This window comes from Xiphias gladius, chromosome 21 (assembly GCF_016859285.1).
Source record: "Xiphias gladius isolate SHS-SW01 ecotype Sanya breed wild chromosome 21, ASM1685928v1, whole genome shotgun sequence".
NCBI lineage: Eukaryota > Metazoa > Chordata > Actinopteri > Istiophoriformes > Xiphiidae > Xiphias > Xiphias gladius.
Window position 1 is genome coordinate 28,828,958 of NC_053420.1, and position 6,917 is coordinate 28,835,874.

At 40.4% G+C, this 6,917-nt stretch overlaps 1 long non-coding RNA gene across 1 annotated transcript; it reads right to left on the minus strand.

The window, feature by feature from the left end:
- Positions 1-1,303: 1,303 nt before the first annotated feature.
- On the minus strand, positions 1,304-2,301 carry LOC120783264. The gene is made up of 2 exons (XR_005706318.1): positions 1,966-2,301; positions 1,304-1,820 (listed from the first exon to the last, which is right to left on the minus strand). It is a non-coding gene; the product is annotated as an uncharacterized LOC120783264 (long non-coding RNA).
- Positions 2,302-6,917: the final 4,616 nt, after the last annotated feature.

Sequence of the window (6,917 nt, forward strand, 5' to 3'; positions counted from 1 at the left end):
ATGCATGCCATCAGAAAAAACAATCACCCCTCAGCAATACTGGAGTCCTGTGCATTAAGCAATTAACCTTGGACCAAATGCACCTCATTTGTCTTGGTGGTGAAAAGATTGCAGCTCTATCTGCTGCACAGACCTGATAATTGCAGGCTAGCACCACTACAGAGGCAGGAAATCTCAAATCGTATGATAATGCTGCAAGGTGCCATGCCAATTGAGTTTGCAAGGCAACCCCATTCTTTGCTTGAAGTGGATTGCTGGAAGGCAAAGGACTCCGCCAGATGCTGTTGTACACAGAGCTAGTAGGACATCTTGTTGGACAACTATGAACACTTATTGTCATTGATTATGGGCATGTCAATCCTTCTAGAGTTTAATGCTCAGAAGAGAGAGGCATATCTTGGTTACCCTGCCAGCCTCCTGTAGCACTTTGTGGACAACAGCCAAGACTTGTATGGACCGATGTTCACAGTTTACAATGTCCACAAGATGCAGCATTTGTATGAAGATGCATACTTCAAGTGTTCACTGAATGAGGTGTCCTTTCCATTTGAGGATCACTTCCAGTTATTAAAAAAATGGTAAGGAACAGTGAAAACGCAATTTCTTGGGTTACAAAAAGATTCGCAGAGGCCCACAGGGCACCCAAAACAGACGTGACTGCTGCTTTCTCCTGAAGGGTGACAACTATACATTTTGTGTTGGGGGAAAAAAGATCCAACTAACTCTTGTTCTCGATGTCATTAATCAGGATGAAACAGAAGTCCTATTTGAGAGTCCCTGCAAGTCCATAATCCTTGATACAGTTTATGTCAAGAGCTCCATGGAAAAAGCCAAAAGATGTCTGTTGCAGCACAAAGACTTGACCAGAAAAGAGGTGTGCCTTCTGTATGCAAAGGGGTTTGCAGTCTTCCCCTTCTCCACGATATGGAAAGACGATAATTACTGGTAATTATATTAATACAAATTTATGGGTGCAAATTGATGTTAGTGTCTTTGGAAAATGCTTATTACCATTGTTTTATTTTCACTGGTAATGGCTCTAAACCATGCCTGAGAAGAGTGAGAAAGTGAAGTTATTGAAGATTTAGTTCCAAGTGAGTTTGTCTTGTGCTGTATCATTTGAACTACTTTCACTTGCACATGCTGTTGGTTTTATGTAAGGTGCTTCTCAATGTCATATGTACAATTTGAATAGGCATCTCTACTCTTCTTCCAGTGTATATTTTCATAGATGTTTCAACTGATGAGGACTCAAGTTACTCACTGGGAGATTATAAGAACAAGAACACACACAACTCTCAACTTTCTCGTCTAAATTCTATTTAGATAGCCCTTTACACACAACACAGTTGACCCAAAGTGCTTTACAGAACACCAAAAGGAAAACAAAAATAAAAGAAGGAAAGAAACACAACAGAAGAGAAGATCAGAGTGATGATAAATACATTAATGGGATAAGCACATGGTCACACAAAACACACTTGACAAAACAGACCTAAAGAGACTTCAGGGAAAGTATCTGAGCTCGTTAAGTTAGGCACGGTTAAAAGGTAAGGAGTAAAAGTGGGTTCTAAGATGACTCCTGAAAATCTCAATAGCAGGGGGGGGGGACCACAACAAGTTTCTCATATCTATTTCTCAGATGATATCCTGTCTTAATTTTTTTTTCCTGTTTTTATATAAGTACTTTGTTGTAGGTAATCAGGTTTTTCACATTGCTTGGTCATGCAGAATTGTCGTTGTTGTTAAAGCCAGTAGGGCATCTTTAGACATGTGGATTCTTGATCTAACCTCGACCCCTCGGACTCCAAAACCGGTCACTGCAGGAAAAAGTAGGATCACACATTCTCACAAATTTGCAGGAAATGCTGCTCTACTCTTATTAAAAGTTTTTGAATGTAAAATAGAGTAATACAAGACTGTTTGTGACCCCCAAAGCTCTGCGACTCGGGGTCCTGTCCTCACCATTAGCAACAACCACCAGTCAAACAACAGGTACACTCAGTCCATTGACAAACTATCCCATTTTGACAAAAATAAAAGTGAAATCATTATGTAATATTTTCAAAGTGACTTGCAGATCCAGGCTCTAACCGCGCATGTTTTAGAAATTAACTTCCTGATATCAGTCTGAGTTTACCCTAAACTCTACATTAATTGACAAATGAGGAACTGGGTGACACAGGAGCTGCAGCAGTGGATGGACCTGGAGCACAGGTAAGCAGCGAGTTAAGCGTGAGCCTATCGAACCCTAGGAGAAATACAAACTTGGACTCTAGAGTTGGTCACGTGTTAGTACCACTAGGCCGACTGAATGATCTGGCGAAGAATGGAGAAATGATCCGGGTTGTTTATACTGCAGGCAGTGATTGGGGGATTGGTCTCAGGTGTGCAGGTGATTGGGTGGCAGGAGGAAACCAGGTGCCACGCCCAGAAGACAGACAGACACACACACACACACGTGAACCAACATCACACAAACAAGACAAAGGAGTACACAAACACCAGAACCCATGAGGTGAGCCTTCACCACTAATAAAGTACTAGAGCCAGCCCTGTATTACAAACCTTAAAGTATGTTTGAACATACCAAATTTTTACACTTTTCACAATTACTATTGCCAATGCTTATATGTTATTGTTCAACTTCATGAAGACCCCCACCAACAACTTGACTGATAGGTTCCACATAATATCATACATTATATTTCCATTTGTCCCCCCAATTGTTCCAGGTAAAGCAAGAAATGTTTTCCTGATGTCTACAACAATTAATAGCTTTTAGACGAGTGAATTGTCTAATGTGTACAGCAATGTAAACAAGGTTAGTCATTTCAAAATAAAACAGGAAATAACAGTCTGGGCAGAAAGTCACAAAGTGGGGCAGATCATGGCCGAATGGATTGCAAATATATAGATTAATCTTCTAAAAATGCTAATTCATTTCCTTCAACAGCTGAGCACTGTTCCTCACACAGGAGGAAATAGTGCAATGGTTTGGGACATTTCCATTTGTGGATTAATCCACATTTGGTACTCAAGTGAGTAATTGCAGCAGCAAGATTCTGTATGTGGGATTGAGCCCAAATAAACTACAGTGGGTGTGTTAATAGTAATGAAGGAACATGTCATCCAGTGCAACATTGTGGCTTACTGATGTGTTTTTAATAACTTATGGCCAACAGTGGTGCTTTGTGGCACAAAAGAGGAAGATATATCACAGACAAGACTTGTTAGCAGTATCACTTCATTGTTGTGTTGGAGTAAATAAGTAAATATAAATAAATACTTAATATTGCCAGCCTTTAAGCTATTGAGTGGATATCTATCTGTGGTCTATCAGTGTATGTAAGGCTACAGTTGCTGCCAACGTCTGAGCATCTACTTTTCTATGACTGATTATTACTAGATGCATTACAAGTCAACATCTGTGTCAACCAGGGCAGATGGAAACAGAGACCACTGGCAATCATGACTGAGGGTAAACAGAGGTGGTTAGCTCTGTGTGTGTGTGTGTGTGTGTGTGTGTGTGTGTGTGTGTGTGTGTGTGTGTGTAAAAAAGGGAGCTGTGAGCCTGTGCATGCTTAACCCAGCTCAGATGCCTCTTGATGCTGCATATGTCTCCTCCTCCTCCCATGGTGAGAAGCACATCATCAGAATACCACTCTCCACTTTTCTCCCTCTCTCTCTTCCCTGATGCTCCAGACTTGTTGAGGGGCTGTCATCTCTTTCTCCCCTCTTTTCCTCCCTCTCCACTCCCTCTTTCCTCGCTCTGTCATCTTTCCAGCATGGCTGCAGGGGCGGATCAAAGCCTGGTGGAGGCGGAGGGAGATAGAGGGGGGTAGAGAGAGAGGAAGAGCAGGATGAAGAGGGTGTATTTCTGTTTTTTTCGGGGTGAAAGAGAGGACAGGGTGGCTCTGTGACACACATACAAACCCCCACCAAAATATGCTGCTGTACTGAGCGATGAGTTTTGAATTTCTGCTGCAAGCCAGCTGAACCTACACATACATGAACAAAACAATTGCACACGCATGTTCGGAATGATCAAAAATAGGGTAGAATATAAATATCACAATACGAAAGACTTAAAAAAATCACAGTCAGATCTTGTGAGAAAGGTTAAATCAACGTGGATGGCACTCTTCCAGAAGGTATTACCATTACAGGTTCTCTCTCTCTCTCTCACACACTCACACAGAGGTAACCTGTAATACTGACTCTATGTTCCCACATGCACAATTATTGCAGTGTCTTCTTTCTTCCACAAGATGACAGCGCTGGATGATCTGACCAAATTGCAGGATTTCATACATTTGACCCAGTTATTCACCTTCTACTCCACTGTGAATAGATAATCATATATTTGGTTAACACCAATTGAGGCATGGATATGTCATGATAAAATATAGTAAAAGTATTTAGCATTACCATGTGGCTCTGCTGAAAATGCAGGGATAAAGCAAAAGCAATAAAAAATCCTAGTAACTAATGTTCTCTCCTCCTCTTCCTCTCCATCTGTATACATTCATATGGCATCAGTGCTTGTTACTAACTTGAATTCTTCTCTCTCCCATAGTTTTGTGTTTTCTCGTCTCTCTCATCTTTCTTCGTGTCACTTTCTAGAGGTATTTCTGCCCCTGGTGCTTCAGAGTCTGGATCTGTGACTGTAAACTACCTACTGCCCCCATGATCCTGCTCAACACCCACTGCTTCAATTATTGTCATTATCAAATATTATTATATTTAGTTTTATTAGTACTATTATCCACCTTATTATTTTAATAATTGATTTTATTATTAGTCTCATTATTGTTACACATCTTTATGTTATACATCTACTGGGCTATGCCCCCCCCCCCGTTCTCTCTCTCAACCCAGGCGGTCGGGGCAGACGGCCGCCCACCATGAGCCGGGTTCTGTTCAAGGTTTCTACCTGTTAAAAGGGAGCCTTTCCTTGCCGCTGTCGCCAAGTGCTTGCTCACGGGGGAATGCTGGCTCTCTGTAAATGCAACTATAAAGAGTCCTGGTCTAGACCTGCTCTACATGAAAAGATCCCTGAGATAATCTCTGTTATGATTTGGCACCTATATAAATAAAATGGAATTGAATTCAATACAATGCTTTACAGTGAGATACAGTTTTTTTATGTCACAAACAGACACACATTAGAGCCATGAATCTCCGGTTTATATTACTTTGACCCAGACAAGATTTTTCATGCTGTTTGCAATGGTGGAATGTAACTCAGAACATTTACTGCTGCTTTAAGTACTGCACAATTTGTGGTGCTTGCACTTTGACTGAGTATTTCCATTTCATGTTACCTTCTCCTTACTCCACTAGTTTTCTGAGGGAAATATAGTACTTTTCACTGTCCTACATTTATTCAGTTACTTGTTGTCTGTAGTTACTTGTTACTTTAGTAATTAAGATTTTTTTATACAAAACATATGTCTAAAATATGATGCATTTGTTTATTGCAAAACAATTCCTTCTTATCATGTTATTTTTGTCTATAGTTGAGTCCTAAAACATAATTTTCTCAAAATATGTGGAAAAAACCCCCACTACTGCAGTGAAAATATTACAACTTAAATCAGTTTTCAAGCTTTGTTTTTCATAATTCTATTGCAGCGATGCACCTTGTTCTTTCTTGTTTCGAGACACAATTTTTGTTAGACAGGAACTAATCAGGAAATAACGTTTTTAGGGTCTCATTTGAAGTGGCATGAAGAAGTGCAGGTACAAAATTTGACCTGGATAAAATTTCTGTTACTGTGAATAGTTAAGCGAGTAAAAGATGACCTGATTTATAAAAGGCATAAAAGTAGAGATGACACATTTCTTAAATATATTTTGAGCAAGATTACTTTTTCATTTCCATCTTTTACAGTTTCAAAATAACAAAAAAGGAAACAGCCCAGAACAAATGTTCGGGAACCCTATATGGTCAGTATCTTGTAACATCTCCTTTGGCAAGTACCACTGCGTGTAAACTTTTTTTTTTAGCCAGCTAAGAGTCCTTGAATTCTTGTTTGGATGATTTTCGCCTATTCTTCCTTGCAAAATGTTTCAAGTTCTGTGATATTCTTGGGCCATCTTGCATGTACTGCTCTTTTGAGGTCTATCCACAGATTTTAAATGGTGTTTAGATCGGGGGACTGTGAGGGCCATGTCAAAACCTTCAGCTTGCGCCTCTTGAGGTAGTTTATTGTGGATTTTGAGGTGTGTTTAGGATCCCTATCCTGCTGTGGAAGCCATCCTCTTTTCCTCTTCAGCTTTTTTACAGACAGTGTGATGTTTGCTTCCAGAATTTGCTGGTATTTAATTGAATCCATTCTTCCCTCCACCACTGAGATGTTCCCTGTACCACTGGCTGCAACACAAGCCCAAAGCGTGATCGATCCACCCCGGTGCTTAACAGTTGGAGAGGTTTTCTTCTCAAGAAATTCTGCACCTTTTTTTCTCCAAACATACCTTTGCTCATTGTGGCCAATGAGTTCTATTTTAACTTAATCAGTCCACAAAACTTGTTTCTAAAATGCATCAGGTTTATTTCTTTTGAAAACTTCTGATGCTGAATTTTTTGGTGAGGATTTTTCCACAGGTGTCGCTGCACAGTGGAACACTGCACGATCACTATAGAGTCTGCTTAATCTTCCTGAAGGTCTTTTGCAGTCAAACGGGGGTTTTGATTTGCCTTTCTAGCAATCCTAGGAGCAGTTCTCTCAACCCCATAGGTCATCTGTGCAAGCAGGTTATGCTACACAATTTTAGCCCGATTTTCCACTTGCTGAAGGTTTCGGAGATGACCAAGAAAAGCCCCAGATCAGAGGCAAATCGGCATTTGCTCTGCGCTGGCAAAATCAGAGCTCGATACCTATTTGTGAACTGTTATAAGAAGCAGATGTTCG